This window comes from Peromyscus maniculatus, chromosome 7 (genome assembly GCF_049852395.1).
Source record: "Peromyscus maniculatus bairdii isolate BWxNUB_F1_BW_parent chromosome 7, HU_Pman_BW_mat_3.1, whole genome shotgun sequence".
Classification (NCBI taxonomy): Eukaryota; Metazoa; Chordata; class Mammalia; order Rodentia; family Cricetidae; genus Peromyscus; species Peromyscus maniculatus.
Window position 1 is genome coordinate 102,140,495 of NC_134858.1, and position 17,538 is coordinate 102,158,032.

Sequence of the window (17,538 nt, forward strand, 5' to 3'; positions counted from 1 at the left end):
GTAGTTAGGTAGGTATGCAGATAGGTAAGTAGATAGATAAGTAGGTAGGTAGATAGGTAAGTAGATAGATAAGTAGGTAGGTAGATAGGTAGGTAGGTAGATAGATAAGTAAATAGATAAGTAGGTAGGTAGGTAAGTAGGTAGGTATATAGATAAGTAAATAGATAAGTAGGTAGGTAGATAGGCAGGTAGGTAAGTAGGTAGGTAGGTAGATAGGTAAGTAAATATATAAGTAGGTAGGTAGATAGGTAAGTAGGTAGGTAGATAGATAAGTAAATAGATAAGTAGGTAGGTAGATAGGCAGGTAGGTAAGTAGGTAGGTAGATAGATAATAGATCAGTAGGTAGTTGATAGAATGATTGTCTTTTAACCTTCCTTGAAGCTCTTTCCTCCCACCCTGCTCCATGCCCTCTTCCGCCCTTCTTTGTATCTCTATCTGTTGAGTATTATTAATGTCTTTATAAACCACCTTAATTTATCAACTGTTTTGTAGCCTTCACGCGACAGGCAGCATTTCAATTCCCACATCAGAGCTGATTTGCTGGGTAAAGGCCTTCCAAGAAGTAAGTCTCACTGCTCTTTCAGGACATAGCCTACTGTTTTATGGTTTGTGCTGGCTAAATTATCAGTGCTACATTTTTCACAAGCCCAGTTTTCTTTAGGAGAGTTGAAGTCCAAAATCAAAGGGCTGACATCTCCATGTGCTTTTGTGTCTGATGCTCTGGACAGGAGGCTTGCTTTAGAAAAGAGGGGGTGTCAGTTCAGTGTCTTGGGCTAAATTGTTTTGATCATGTAAAGGACACAGGGTCGCTGGTAGTGTTTTATAATTGACAGATGGGAAGTTTATATTTTACATCTTTTTTCTGTTTCTTCAGTTCTTGACTTCTGTGTCAACTCCATGCCTCTATTCTCCTGCCAGCGGGGAATTTCTTTAAAATTACTTGGAAAGAAAAGTAGCTCCCCTCCCCCGGTTCCCCAATACATGAGATTCAAAGAGAAAAGGGACTTTTCTTTCTGTAGGTAAATGGCAAGGTTGCCTGAGTTGAGGTTTTTGAAGAGCCTGCCTCCCAGTACTTAGAGCTTTGAAACAGGAAGGAAAAGGTAGGCATTTTAAGTTCTGTGTTAAGTCAGAATGACCAAAGAATTCACCTTGGCAGGATGTGGGTGGAATCAGACCAGAACTTTGATGACAATGGTTCTGGCTGCCAGCCTCCTTTGATGGGCAAAGAACTCAGTCCACACTTTACTTAAAAGAAAGAAAGTTACCTCTTCCCAATCTCTCTTTGCTTAATTCCATCGACTTAAAATGAATATAAGGGAATACATACTTGATGAAGTTATTATGGGGATTTCTATGCACATCTAAACTGCATAGAAAAGTACCTTAAACGTAGCTTGAGCTGGGGGCTGGGTGTATAGCTCAACAGTTAAGAGCTTGCACTGCTCTTCCAGAGGACCTGAGTTCAATTCCCAGCACAGCACCCATGTTGAGAAGCTTATAACCACCTGTAACCCCAGCTTCACAGGCTTTGGTGCCCTCTTCTGGCATCTGCAGGCACCTACATGCACATGACACACACATAAATAAAACACAAAAATAAATCGTCTTAAAAATACATAGCTTGAGCTTAGTAAACATTGTTTCTATTACCAGTACTATTTTTATAGATATAATTTGTTTAATTGAAGTACCAGTGAAATTAAACTCAGATCCTTGGGGGGGAAACCTACATGCTTAAAAAAATACTGGGGCTGGAGAGATGGCTCAGTGGTTCAGAGTGGGTGCTGCTCTTGTGGAGGACCTGAGCTCAGTTTCTAACAACTTGCAGCTGCCTGTAACTCCAGTGCCAGGGGATCTGATGCCTCTGGTCTCTTCAGGCTCCTGCACCCATGTGTATATATCCATACATAAATGCATAAGCATAGTTAAAAATAATACAATGAATCTTAAAAAAAAAAAAACCTAGTAGTATTTGGGCTTGGAAGATGGCTCAGTTGGTAAAAGGCTTGCTATGCAAGAACCTTAGTTTGGGTCCCCATCACCCACGTTAAAAAGCCAGGCATTCAGTGTATGCCTGTAACCCCAGAGCTGGGTGGTGAGGACAGAGATGGAGGATCCTTGGGATGTGCTGAGCAGCTAGTGTAGCCAGAGAGATTCTGGTTCAGCAAGAGAGCTTATCTCAAAACTAAGATAGAAAGCAATAGAGGAGGATGCTTAAATGTCAACCTCTGACCTCCACACACAGGCACTCAAACACACACACCATGCACACACACACTTTGTAAACTGATGCTATTTAAATTTTTATAATGGATAAATGTATGTGTACGTACAGCCTTTATACAACCAGTGCCAAACAGCACCTATGGCTCTGTACCACATCCTCAGAGTTAAAGTGTATAATTTGTTTCATTATTTATGAAGGCTGACTATTACTCCACTTTGCATATGAACCAAATTTAACCTCTTTCCTATTGAAGGACATTTTGGTTGCTTCTGGTCTATTCCTTCTACTCACAAGGATGAAATGAACATCCTTGCAGATGGGTCATTTTAAATGCCATTGCAAGATTAACTTTTTATTATTCATCTTGGTAGACTATTCCTACAATTATTTTAATTTTGCATTGGTTATCCAATATATTTAATATGTGTGCTATATATTACATATACCATCACACAATAAAAATAAAGCATGTGAGCATAGTATTGTGTGAATGTGTGTGACTGTGTATGAGTTCAGGTTATGCTCACTCCACAGTATGCACGAGGGGGGCAGAGGATAACCTCAAGTGTCTCTCTTAACCTGCCATCTTGTTTGGACCAGGGTCTCTTGTTGTTTGGAACCACATAGGTCAGGCCAGGTGGCCTGCAAGCTTCTGGAGAGTCTCCTGCCCTTCCTCCCATCTCATCACAGGAGCCCGGGCATTACAAATATGCAGGCCACCATATCCAGCTTTGCATGGGTTCTGGGATCTAAACGTGGGACTTCACATTTGCAAGGCAAGTCCTTTACCTACTTGTGGGAACCCACAAAGGTTTCCTAGTGAGATCTGAGGTTGCTTTACACAGCAGGGCTGCATTAGGGGATGGCTGGCATGGTTACCAGGTGTTTGGCTTCGCTGGGGGGGAGGTCTTTTGCTCCACCCCTTGGCATTCCTTTAAAAGCCCTTTAGTAGAGACAGAAGGGGCTGGTGGGTTTGACCCAGGCCCTCCCGAGGCTGTCCTGTGTTTCTGTCTCTCTCCTCTTTATTTTTATCTAAATATTTCTCATTTCTCCCTGCTCAAGAGTACCCTGGGGGGAAAAGTGGGGGCAGGTCCCCCCACACCTACTGAGTCATCTCAAAGCACCAATATGTTTTATTTTCTGGGGTAGATATTAAAAACTAAGTTGCTCAGTTGCATGGTAAAATGTCAAATCATTTTATTTATTATTATTGCATGTGTGAGTATGGGTGTGCATACCACAACATGTGTGTGGAGGTCAGAGGACAACTTGTGAGAGCTGATTCTCATCTTTCACCATGTGGGTTCCAGGATCAAACTCAGGTTGTCGGTTTCTCATAGTTAGCATGAAGCATGCCCTGTTTCAAAACACTATTCTTTCTTAGTTGCTTAGGTAGAATTGAAAGGGGTGGGTAATTGATCAAGAGACAAATAGAAAGTCCCAATCAAAGTGCCATCATGGTGTCATTTCATTTGGAGGTTAGGAGCAGAATCTAGGCATGAGTTTGTCTTCACTACAGAGAGGGAGATCCTTTGTACAATCAAGGAGTAAGGAGAGAGAACATGACATTATACTTCGTCTCAAACCCAGCAGGTCTCACATTTCATAGTTTGCTTCGAAAGTTTGGGTAACAAGAGCCAGGTGTGGTGGAACAGTCCTGTAATCCCAGCACTTGTGAGGCAGAGGCAAGAGGTTTCGCTTTTAAAGATCTTTCTCAGATACATGGTAGTCAACCTGCATTCCATGAATCCCTGTCTCAAACAGAGTGGAGGGAGAAGCCTGGAAAAGCAAACCTCTCTAAGGTGCAGTTTGTTGCTTTCTCAAATGCTCTTCCTGGCCCCAAACTAAAAGACTCAGCATCAGCTGGGTGCTCCTTGAATGGCTGATGCCTGGCTTTCTGTAGATCTGCTGAGTCAGGGTCTGGGAAGGCCAGCAGTCTGTTCTAACAAGCTTCCCAGGAGATTCCGATGCACACAGCTTCACTGGGCTGCAACAGTGTGATAGGCCTTGAACTTCAGAATCAGACTGTGTGAATTTGAGTTCTGTTTCTCTCATATACCAGTCCTTCAAGAATGCTGAATTTAGCCATACTATTAAAACTGTGTGCCTCAGACTCCTCATCTGAGAAGTGAAGCTAGAGGTAATGTCCATTTCAAATGTATGTCAAACCAGCTAATAAGCCCGAAGCACTTAGAGCAGGGGTTTGCTACACAGCAGCTGCTCCAAAAGTGCCCCCTGTATTATAGGAGTGTAGCACTATCCTACTAAATGCTTCTGAAACCTGCAGATAGCCTAGCAGAAACCTGTATCTCTTTTCAGACAAATTAATATGTCATACATACATGTGTGCACTCACTCATCAAATTTGTATTAAAATCATCCAAGTTTAAGCCGTGGTGTTCTGGTGTTAGTTTTTTTGTTTTGTTTTGGTCGATTTGGTATAGCTGCTGTTATCTGAGGAGAGCAAATCTCCATGGAATAAATGCTTTCCTCAGATGGGCCTGTAGGCAAACCTGTGAGGCATTTTCTTAATTGGTGATTGATGTGGAAGGGTGCAGCCTGTTGTGAGTCACCCTGGGCAGGTGGTCCTGGGAGCTATCAAAAAAGCAAGCTGGCTGGGCGGTGGTGGTGCACGCCTTTAATCCCAGCACTTGGGAGGCAGAGCCATGCGGATCTCTGTGAGTTTGAGGCCGCAAAGCTACACAGAGAAACCCTGTCTCAAAAAAACAAAAACAAAAACAAAAACAAAAAAACAAAAAAAAAAAAAAAAGCTGAACCAGTCACAAAGAGCAAGCCAGCGAAGAAGAGTGTGGCTTCTGCTTCAGTTACTGCTTCCAGGCTCCTGCTCTGACTTCCCTTCATCGTGGACTGTAAGATGTAAGATGATGCTTTTTATGGTATGAGCCTAGTCTTTAAAAACAGCTGAGCCATCTCTCCATCCCTGGAAGCTATAAAGTGAAATGAACCTTTTCTTCAAGCTGCTTTTGGTCACAGTAATAGAAACCTAACCAAGAAACATGGCGAAATTGAGGGAAAACCCACATTGAAGAGAAAAGGGTATCTGAACAAAAACAGTAGAAAGAATACTCAAAACTATCCCTCATCACCAAGGATTTTGTCTTACTTTTTCTCCTAGTTAGAATAGTAGTCCACACAAAACAGTGGTACATTGATTACTATGTAGTAGTCTACTCCAATTTTGCTCAACATGAGTATTTAAAGAGAAATGTAAAGTCTACTGTGGGGATTTTGATGGGTTGTGAAAGAATTCACCCTTTAGATTAAGTAGAAGGAACACAGGGTCTTTGGTACGCCACAGGGGGCGTGGGAGGCACAGAAGCACTGAACTGTCTGCACATAGGGATGGACTGTGTGTGTGTGGTGGGGGTGGAGTGATATGGTTAAAAATAACAACTCCCCCCCCCAAAAAAAAACCACTACCAACAACAACAAACCTGTTAAAGGAAAACGAAAACAAAATCTATTTGCATTTTGAATTATTTGTCAAGTTTCCATGAAAGCAAACATGCAAGGATCACTTATGGACATTAGGTGGCAGACCATACCCACAAACTAGTGTAGGAAACTTCAGTGAACCCCCAGATCCAGTAATGCGTAATGTGATGACTGAGATGCTTTCTGAGGAGGGCATCATTAGGTGACCTCCTCCTAGCGGGAGTATCCCAGGCTGCACTTTCGTAAACCCAGATGGGAGCCTCCTGCATGCTGAGGGTCTGTGGCATAGCCTGTTGCTCCTGAGCCACAAACCTACAATGCCATAGTGCTCAAACTGCAACACAATGCTAAATACTTGTGTATCTAAACAAGGCACCCTAGAATATAGTGTGAAAGATTTTTAAATGCTGTGGTGCACATGTACGGAGCAGTTAGTGTGCATGGAACTTGCAGGAGAGGAGCCCTTCTGGATAAGCCAGGGAGTGAGTAGTCAGAGAGTAGGAAGGCCTACTGTACACTGCCATAGACCAATGAACCGTCCACACTTAGGCTGGGCTGCTCATTCATTTGTTTCTTTGGAACAGTGTTATGGAATAGAATATTTGTTTAATAAAGATGTGTTACATTTGTTTGTGTTGCAGAATAATTGTTAACTATGTAAAGACATGTTGCATTTGTGTAAAGGTGTGTTGTTTTTGTTTATGCTGAATTTGTTTAACTATGTAAAGATGTGTTGCTGTTTCATCTTGCCTGCCTAAGGCTGTTCTTGTAAAAGCTGAATGACCAATAGCTAGGCAGAGGAGGGATAGGCAGGTCTGGAGGGCAGAGAGAAAAGGGGAGCCAGTCAGCCAGGCATGGCCCAGCCAGCTGGGGGCCAGCCAGCAGGAGATCACCCAGACACAGAGGAAGCAGAAAAGCAGAGTGGACAGTATGTAGATGAGGTAAATGAGCCTCAGGGCAGCACATAGATGAATAGAAATGGGTTGATTTAAGTTAAAGAAAAAAAAAAAGCTAGCTAGAAACAAGCCTAAAGTCAAAGCCGAGCATTTATAATTAACAATAAGTCTCCATGTCATGATTTGGAGTCTGACAGTCCAAGAAAGCCTGCTACAGAACAGGGTCTTGCTCCATTGCCCAGACTGCCTTGAACTTGTAATTCTTCTGCCTCCACTTTCTGTATGCTGGGGTTATCAGCAGTTGCTCCCACACTCAATAAATTTTTAATTTAATTTCCTTTTAACTCTTTGATGCTTTTGTAATAACACCTTAAAACACAAACACCATAAATCTATACAAAAAATATTTTATTTCCCTGTTGTACAGTTGTCTAATTCTAAATTTCTTTTTCCTAACATTTAAATTTTTTTTTTAAGATTTATTTATTTATTTATTATGTATACAGAGGAGGGTGCCAGATCTCATTACAGATGGTAGTGAGCCACCATGTGGTTGCTGGGAATTGAACTCGGGACCTCTGGAAGAGCAGTCGGTGCTCTTAACCTCTGAGCCATCTCTCCAGCCCCCTAACATTTAAATTTTTTTGTTAAAAACTAAGACAAACATTAGGCCAGGTTGTCATTTTCCCTGTCTTCCACCTCTACATCTTGTCCTGCTGGAAGGTCTGCTGGAGGCTGACACACACACACAGAACTGTGATGTCCTGCTGGAAGGTGTTCTGGAGGCTAACACACACAGAACTGTGATGTCCTGCTGGAAGGTCTGCTGGGGCTAACACACACACACACACACAACTGTGATGTCCTGCTGGAAGGTCTTCTGGAGGCTGACACACACAGAACTGTGATGTCCTGCTGGAAGGTCTGCTGGAGGCTGACACACACACACACACACACACACACACACACACACACACAACTGTGATGTCCTGCTGGAAGGTCTGCTGGGGGCTGACACACACACACACAGAACTGTGATGTCCTGCTGTAACAATACCTTCTTCTGGAACCCATCCTGAGAACCTGCCCACGGCTCTTCCTTAAGAAGAATCATTTTTTAGCACTAAACTCCATGAATTTACTTGGCTTTTATTTTCCATCATGAATTTGTTTGCTAGTAGATAACGCACCATGAACCCATCTATGCATTAAATCCTTCAGAATTGGGGTCCGTGTTCAAATTTTTAAGTAGATGGTTGAGGTCTGCAAAGGCTTTTTCCTCAACCCTTCCCTGTGAATTTGCTTGGGGCCTCTTTCCCTGCTCTGCATCATTGTTCTCATGAACCTTCCTAACACAGTTCCTTATGTTGTGGTGACCCCCAACCATAAAATTATTTTTGTTGCTACTTCATAACAATAATTTTGTTACTGCTATAAATCATAACATAAATATATGATAAGCCAACCCTGTGGAAGGGTCATGACCCACAGGCTGAGAATCACTACATTTTCTTTTCTTTCAACTCTCCTGTAGCTATGCATCCAGGTTCCAGGTCTTTTTTTTTTTTTTTTTTTTCCGAGACAGGGTTTCTCTGTGTAGCTTTGCCCTTTCCTGGAACTCACTCTGTAGACCAGGCTGGCTTCGAACTCACAGAGATCCACCTGCCTCTGCCTCCCGAATGCTGGGATTAAAGGCGTGCACCACCACCGCCCGGTGGTTCCAGGTCTTAACAGCTCTTCATTGGTCACCTCAGGGGCCACCTCTAGGCACTTGCTGTGGTTTGATGTGAAATTTCCCCTGCGTGCTCACGTGTTTGAGCCTTTGGTCCTGAGCTGGTGTCAGGCACAGTTTTAGGAAGTCTTTGGGAAGCCTCTAGAAGGGAAGAGTCGCTGCAGCAAGTGGATCTCTAGACAGAATCAACCCCTCCTCCCTCAACTTATGACTTGTCACAACTCGGCTCCTCCATGGCATCCTATCTGTGCCTGGCATAAAGTTCACCACCAGAGATACAGATTGCTTGATGCAGAGCTACAGGTTGCTTTTCACAACCACCTATTCCATGGCAAATCTCTGGTCAGACAAACGTCAGATGACGTTCATACACTCCTCAGTGACATCCTGCCAAGCCCATGCAAGGCTCTTGATGTGGCCAGAGATGTTATAACTCTTCTAGAATTACATCAGTGTCTTGCTCCGTTGTAGCAACAGCCCCCCCCCCCCCCCCCCCGGCAGAGCAGGTAGTAGGCCTAAAAAGCACCTATGATTTGCTTGGATCAAAGAAGTGGCTTTTAAGAAAGAAACACCACTTTGACATAGGGGTGAAAATCACTAACAAAATCGTTTGTGGGGCCATTACCCACAGCAAACAAAATCTGGAAAGGAATGTCATTCTCCAAGAAGCCCTTTCTATCTTGTAAGCCCGGCATTTTAAGAGGGCATCTTGTAGGAGGAGCTAGGTCGTCTTACTGTTTCTGGCCACATGTGCTTATTGATATGCATGAAGGTTGGGTGTCCTTACTGTGCCCCATCAAAGGTCCCAATCTAGAGCCCGAACCATTGCCTCACAAGCAAAGACTTCAGTTAGAAAGGCCTTGAAATCTGTGACTAGCTTGGCTTTGTAATGTATGGCAGGACTTTCGGGCATTCATTTCTAGACTGGGAAGATTTCGTCTGTGTTGACAGTTTTCTTCCCCCACAAGCAGGGTGTTGGAGCTTTCCTGAGTTCTCCCTCTGCTTTCACACAGCATCTGCACACGCACTGCTTCTCTTCCATGTATGTGTGAGCAGCACATCTTGAATCATGTAAACTCCCAGTGCTGAGAAGCAAATTCAACAGAATGGGCAGTTTCAAAAGCTTTTCCCAGCAAACGGTTTACTTCAGCTGGACTGTCCTGATTCTGTATCTGGTCTTCAATCCAGGTCATTAGAGGTTTCTCAAAATCTGATACAGGCTGTCCTTGAATTTTCATTAGCCTCTTCCTCTCCGGTGGAGGAGCCCCTTTAACCACGTCAATCTTCATTCTTGTTCCACGATGCTGGCTGCGGCACTATTCCACTCCTAGGGATATCAGGCCATGCTGGCCAGGACTATGCTTCAGAGGGACCATAGCAGATAGTACTATTAGTTGCTTCACTCCCTTGCCAGTTTGCATAGCATCTTCCAGTTCGGTAGATCCAGCTTGGGTCCTCTAAGTCTTGTCCAAAGTGCATAGTGTTTTCAGCAATAGGACTTACCTTCAACCTCTGGGAGGCAACTCAGGGCAACAACATCCTACACTGTTTTAGGAGTCTTTTGGACCCTCCTGATCCATTTGAAAAGGGATTTATCATGCCTGGTATTGGGCGTATTGTTAATCTGTGACTCTTGGGGGTGAGGGAAGCATTGTTGGCTCAAGTGACATAACTTCATTAAGACTGTGTGTACATACGTACACTTATATGTGCTATATGTAATCTTAGGCAAATAAAAATTAATATGATTCCTATATAGCTTTTCCAATCATGCCTAGTGTGAGAGTGAAAGAATAGTCTTCTCCAGGGATGAGTCCTGAGGTTTAGCCCCCAAATCATATATGTACAAGTAACACTAAACAAACGGAGCAGGCTTTATGTCTGTATTATACACCTATGAGAAAAATGTAACAACAAAAATTTAGGAAAAAGAGGCCATGGATTTAGGAGGAAAAAATGCAGGGACATGTGCAGGGTCAGAAGCAAGAAAGGGAAGGGAGAAATGACCTAATTATATTCTTGTTAAAAAGTTTTTTAAAAAGAAGGTGGTCTCAAAAGGTTACGTTCTATATGATTCCATTTAGATGGCATTCTTGAAAATAAAAATGAAAGATAGAGAACAGACAAGTGAGTGCTGGAAGTCACAGGCAGGGCACAGGGCAAGAAGAAAGGTAGCTTTCTGTGGCTGACAGAGCCGCTTTGTTATGGTGGTAAATGCATGGGTCTGTGTATGTGTTACAATCACAGACACACAAGTAAGCAAGAAAAGTCAATTTCCTGAAGCTAAAACCAGAATAACATTGAGATAGTTTTCTTACTAACAATATCCCTTCCCTTCAGATGTGAAGAGGTTGGGGCCAAATTGCCTTTCCTCATAGTCATAATCATGAACTTTTGCTCAGTTCTCTAACCTTTTCCATTCAAAAGATCTCCATCTAAGGGGGAGGGGAAGGGTCCCGGGGCACAGCCAGAAAGTGCAGTGCAGCCTTCTGTCTGAAAACTGATCAGTGACAGCAAAGCCGTGCACTGGTGCTCATCTGTATCACATACAACTGGGGCCTGAAAAGCTGTAATTGCAATTCTTCAAAAATTTAATTAACAAATGAATGTAATAACAAGCCACTTAATTAATGGATACATAATGAGTGTTCTGCACAACCTGTGTTCCACCAACCCATTTATCTACATGACTTGAACCTGTAACTAACTTTCACCTCCAGTTAACTAAAATTCACGTAACTTGCTCTTTCCCTGGTAAATCCCCAAGATCATCAAGCTGATCAAGCTGATCAATGAAACTCCAGCTGGATCTTTCTATCTTAGGGCAGTTGTTACCTTTCTCTGACATTACTTAAGCCCTCCCATTTTGTGCATTGTATTTAAGACATTTTCTGTTGCCCACATGAATCTAAAAACAGATTTTCCTTTGTATGCATTTGGAGAGTTGTTGGGTTTTGCTGTGGGATGCCTGTCTGTATGCTGTGAATATGTGTTGCTCTGATTGGTTGATAAATAAAGCTGTTTGGCCTATGGTGAGGCTGAATAAGGATAGGTGGTACATTCGTGCTGGGGAGAGAGGAGAAGAAAGGAGAGTAGGACAGACGCTGCAAGCTGTCGCCAGGAGAAGCAAGATGCAAAAATACCGGTAAGCCATGAAGCCATGTGGCAATGCATAGATTAATAGAAATGAGCCGGGCGTTGGTGGCGCACGCCTTAATCCCAGCACTTGGGCGGCAGAGCCAGGCGGATCTCTGTGAGTTTGAGGCCAGCCTGGACTACCAAGTGAGTTCCAGGAAAAGGCATAAAGCTACACAGAGAAACCCTGTCTCGAAAAACCAAAAAAAAAAAAAAAAAAAAAAAAAAAGAAATGGGCTGAGTTAAGTTGTAAGAGCTAGCTATCGAGAAGCTAAGCCATAGGCCATCCAGTTCGTAATTGATATAAGCCTCTCTGTGTTTACTTGGGTCTGAGTGGCTGCAGGACCGGGCAGGACACATGAAAACTTCCAGCTACAGGGTTTTATTTCCCCATAAATGCAAGTTTATTGCCCATAACCAACTAAATCAAGTGGAGAATAAGCAACCGGTTTCAGAAGGATCACTGATCACAGAATAGTGACATAATTCAACAAGTCTCTTAGTCTATTTTCAATGACCTTGTCTTGAAAATGAGAATGTAGATGGGATTAATTATACATGTATTTTTCTTTGCTTCCAGGAGTATACAGCAAGGTGAATTATACTAAATATAATACCATATAGCAGTGCACTGGACTCTTCTCTATGTGATCTCACTGAGCTGCCACACACACTTATTAAATTGATATCGAAAGTAGAGATGTTAACTGACGGTGTATACATTACTTTTCATACTGTGATAAAAATGTCTGAACAAGACAACTAAGGATAGGAGGGTTTGTTTTGGCTCTCAGGCTGAGGGTACAGTCCATCATGGCAGGGAACCATGGTGGCAGCAGCAGTTAGGATCCTGATGTCCTCAAATCTTGATGAATGTGTTAGCATTTATCAGAGCAACAGAAACCTATGACCAAAAGCAACCTGGAAGAAGAGAGGATTTATTTGGCTTATATTTCCAGGTCACAGTTCACTGCTGGGGGTGTGTATATGTGTTGTATTTTAAAAATGGTGCTGTGGCGGGAAGGAGTCACACCATACAACAGGGCCCACGTGAGAGGTTTATTGAGGGGAGGGGAGTGAAGGAGCAGAGAAGGGGGCAGAGACTGGGCCCTGAGGATAAGAGCAAAGGAAGAGAAAGAAGGAGGGAGAGGGAGAGAAAGGTAGGCAAAGCCTGCCTTTTATAAGGGAACATAGGGAATGCACACAGGGAGCGCTCTTAGTGGCTGCAGCTGAGGTCTATCCTGTCAGGACCCTAAGGGCAGGCCAGCACAGATGCCTAGATGCTGACATCTCTCCCTTTAGTTTATTATAAAAGGGTGAGGAGTTAGAAAGGGGTCACAGGTGAGTCAGGGATGAGGGTGCCGTGTTCTCCAGACTGCTTCCTGCTGGACTGGAGGGTGTTGATCATCTTGGGGGACCTGAGAAAACTAGGATGCTGGTCACGTCCTGGGGTATCTGGCTGCTTTGCTTTGCTGTCCAGGCTCTGTGGAACTGTGCGGCACCTCTTAGACTTGGCAAGATGTTGTTTGAGGTGAATCCAAGTCCACTCCCTGGAGCTTACAAGAATTTTCTTAACGAGCACCTGTGGAGTCCTCTCAAGAGCAGCCATTATTGTGTGACGGTTCAAATTCAGCTGTTAGCATGGAACTTTCAGAGCCTGTTGTGGAAAATGGAGAGACAGAAATGTCCCCAGAAGAATCATAGGAGCACAAAGAGGAAATAAGTGAAGCAGAGCCAGGGGGTGGCTCCTTAGGAGATGGAAGGCCAACAGAGGAAAGTACCCAAGAAATGATGGAGGAGGAAGAAGAAATACCAAAACCTAAGTCAGTGGTGGCACCGCCAGGTGCTCCTAAGAAAGTGGAGAATTCTTTCTCGGCTCCCCGACTGCTTGGTTTAAGACATACTGAGTCCAGTCTCACATCCAGGGGAATGGTCAGAGGCAGGCAGCCCCACCAGAAAGTCAATTGTTGGTACTGAATAGAAGGCAAAGCTGTCAGTGAATGAGAAAGCAGATTTGTTACAGGTGGAAGAGAGCGAATCTGCTGTGGGTAGGGTCTCAAGGTGAAGTGGGTATCCTTGGCGGCCCCTGCCAAGGTATACCACTAAACAAACACGCCACACGCAGCAGCAAAGTTAATGCAAAAGGCTTGAGGGGGGGGGAGAGCGAAAGAGTGGAAGGCTGCGTTGGAGAAGGGACTGGATAAGAGAAAGCTTGAAAGTAGGGACCCCCTTCCATCTGTCGGATTGTTGGGAAATGGCCAGAACTGAAGACGTGGGGAGCTTACCAATCGTCGGTGTTGGATGGAGAGTCCCAGTGACCAGTTAGGTGGGAAAGTAGGGCTGTCGTGGGTGGACCAAGTTCCGGGTGTTGGTTTTATGCGGCAGCATAATGTCATTCATTAAGCGGCACTGTGACCATGTGAGAAAAGCCACGGGGCATGACAAAACCCACTATCAGAGTTTTATTAGGAGAAAAGAGGGACAGAAGAGAATGTGATGGGGCTTGTGGAAGACATGTGCAGAGAGAGGGAACGGGGGAGAAGAAGAAGGAGGAGTCTGTGACCTGCTTTTTATGCATTCCCCTGCACATGCGCATTTGGGCTTATGGAGCTATGCCACAAATGCATGCTGTGTGCAAATTACGCGACCACACAGCACACGGATTACATAGGATGTAAAGCCCTGGAATGACTAAACATCTGAACAGCGGTTGTGTGTGGCCATGCAGCTGGAGGAATGGCCAGGAATTCCAACCACCAGGGCCCTGGCAGGTTGTAGACAGCTGGGAGAGCCTGTATTTTAAAAATGGCATGGCAAGAAGAAGTCACACCATACAACAGGACCCACATGGGAGGTTTATTGAGGGGAAGGGGTATGCTGTGGTATGGTCTGTATGTCAAATTGCTCTGATTGGTCAATAAATAAAACACTGATTGGCCAGTGGCTAGGCAGGAAGTATAGGCGGCACTAACAGAGAGGAGAAAAGAAAGAACAGGAAGGCAGAAGGAGTCACTACCAGCCGCCCCATGACAAGCTGCACATGAAGATGCCAGTAAGCCACGAGCCACGTGGCAAGATATAGATTTATGGAAATGGATTAATTTAAGCTATAAGAACAGTTAACAAGAAGCCTGCCACGGCCATACAGTTTGTAAGCAATATAAGTCTCTGTGTTTACTTGGTTGGGTCTGAGTGACTGCAGGACTGGTGGGTGACAGAGATTTGTCCTGACTGTGGGAAAGGCAGGAAAACTCTAGCTGCAAGAAGGGGGCAGAGACCAGTCCCTGGGGACGAGAGTGAAGGAAGAGAAATAGAGAGATAAGTAGGCAAAACCTGCCTTTTATAAGGGAGTGTAGGGTTTTATCCTGTGAGGGGCAAAATGGAGCTCGAGGGCATGAATAGGTACACCAGCCCAGTCAACCCAGCTGTCTTCCCACACCTGACTGTGGTACTTCTGGCCACTGGCATGTTCTTCACCGCATGTTCTTCGTTTATGAGGTCACTTCCACCAAGTACACACGTGATATTTACAAAGAGCTCCTCATCTCCTTGGTGGCCTCACTCTTCATGGGTTTTGGAGTCCTCTTCCTCCTGCTCTGGGTTGGCATCTACATATGAGTCCCCAAGGGTTCCCACCAGGCAGCTTCACCAAATCCCTGCTTTTGTAAATTAATTTTTTACCATTGCTACAAGTGTCCCACCTGCTGCTTACAATAAAGACAGATATGTGACAAAAAAAAAGGGGGGGAATGTAGAGGATGCACACAGTGGGTGCTCTTAGCGGCTGCAGCTGAGGATGTATCCTGTCAGAACCCTAAGGATAGGCCAGTACAGATGCCTGAATGCTAACAGGGGTTGGAGCAGGAACTCAACCAGGAAACTGGAGGTAAGAGGGACTGGAGCAGAGTCCATGGAGGAATGCTGTTTACTAGTTTGCTCCTCAGGTTCAAGGGCAGATATCTTCTCAAACCTCCCAGGACCACCTGTCCAGAGGTGGCATCACTCACAGTGTGCTGGGGCCTCCCATATCAATCACTAATCAAGAAGATGCCCCACAGGCTTTCAACAGGCTTGCCTACAGGGCATTTTCTCAATTGAAGTTCCCTCTTCTCAGATGACCCTAATTTGTGTCAAGCTGACAAAAATCTAACCAGCACCGTAGAACAGGAAACAGAGCAGATAGGAAGTAGGGCTGGGCTATTAAATCTCAAAGACCAGCCCCTGTGACTCACTTTCCCCTATGAGGCTGTTCCTCTTCAGGTTTTCATAACTGTCCCAAACAGCAGTACTAGCTGGGCACCATATACATGAGTTTACAGGGGCATTTCACATTCAAACCACAACATCTGGAAACTTGACATCTACAGTTAAAGTCCAGCTCTGACAGACACCCTAGCCATCCTGCCTTGGCCAACCCAGGTCCTCATCCCGGCTCTGCTCCCAGCCAGTCTGCCTTGGGAATGGCTGGGCTGCCTCCTCTGTGTCGTCTTGTGGCATTCTAATAATCCACTAGGAAAGACCAAAGACTTAGGCTGAATTCAAACTTAGATTAAATGGATTCCTTCTTACCGCTAGCAGAGGCCCAGCAGCCTTAGAGCCCAGCAGCAAGCGAACAAAGGGAAGGTTTATAAAGGTGGACATCAAAGGTGGACATTACAATTATCTGTGGAATCCATGGCCTGGCAAGAAAAGTGTTCTACTCCTCTCTGTTGTTGTTTCTCTTTTCCTGGTGTCTAGTGATAAAAGAGACCATTTCATCCCAGTCCCACAATGATAAGCACATTTACAAAAGCAGAAAGCAAATGGCTAAATATCTCACAGCAGGAACGCCATTAGCCTATTCTTAGCTCACCGGCAGGCCACTAAGATCTCACAGGCATTCCAGGGCAAAGAGGCCCTTAAGGGATGCCTGGTACAATATTAAGTTTCCTTGGCCATCCACAAGGGAGTTATGTGTAAATTATTACACAGATCTGAGCTCTCTGGAGGAAGTGTCACTAATTGACTGGGATAGAGCAGGCAATAATAACACAGTGTCCTCAGGTTAGGGCTGGCTGTCAAGTCCCCACAATCTCTTGGCCTCTCTGAGAATGTCAGCAGCTGGGTCTCAGCCCCTTCTACTCCTCAGTTCTGGGCACTTTTCCTGTAGACTCTTGGTGGCCTTGTAGATGATTTACTCAAGCTATTATTCTTGCTTGAATTCAATACTAATGACTACACTGGACTGTGCTTTGTAATCAGGAGTGTGATCCATTGTGGAAGTCAAAATAGCCAGGTATGGTATTGCACACCTTTAATCAAAGCACCCAGAAAGGCAGACACAGGCCAATTTCTGTGAGTTTAAGTCCAGCCTGGTCTATATAGTGAGTTCTAGGCTAGCCAAGACTATAGACTGAGACCCCTGTCTTTAAAAAAAAAAAAAAAAAAGGCTAAAATTGAGGTTACTGAGCAAACCCCCACTCCTCCACTCTTAACTCTTTCATGCCCAAACACCACTTAACCTCATAGAAACTTCTGATCTCTTTGTCTCCGTCTTTCTTTGTGTTACCTTTGCCCTTCCCACTCTCCATTTTTCCATATCTGACTCAAAACTCTCAATCACTTGATTTTCTTAATATCTTTTGTTCTGATTTCTATATATAATTTATATATAAATATATAGTTTATATATTAAATATAAAATGTAGTTTTTTAGAAAATAGAAACATATGATTCCCCTTAAAGCTATTTTTGGTAAAGGTCCAGGCTTGTTCCCTTAAATATGCTTCCATCACTTGGGGCTTAACTCCATTTTTTTTCTTTTTTCACTGAAAACCCACCTTTATCATATGTTAATTTTCATATGTATTTATCCATAATTCTGAAATTTACTTTTTTTCCTCTATGTGTGTCTGTCTTTTCATGAGCCATGAGCCAGCTGACCAGAACCACACCTCATTCTTCTTGATCTATTACAAATGGAGGCAAAATATAACCTTACAAAGGAGAAAGAATGCAGTTTCTCCCTAGCACCCCTACATGCCACAATTTCAATGTTCTGACCCAAACCACTATACATGTAACAACATTCTATATACTCAATACAAGTGTC

At 44.0% G+C, this 17,538-nt stretch overlaps 1 pseudogene; it reads left to right on the forward strand.

Annotated features, from left to right (window-relative positions):
- The first annotated feature begins 14,826 nt into the window (after nt 1–14,826).
- LOC102927736 (dolichyl-diphosphooligosaccharide--protein glycosyltransferase subunit TMEM258 pseudogene) lies at nt 14,827–15,188 on the forward strand (annotated as a pseudogene).
- Nucleotides 15,189–17,538: the final 2,350 nt, after the last annotated feature.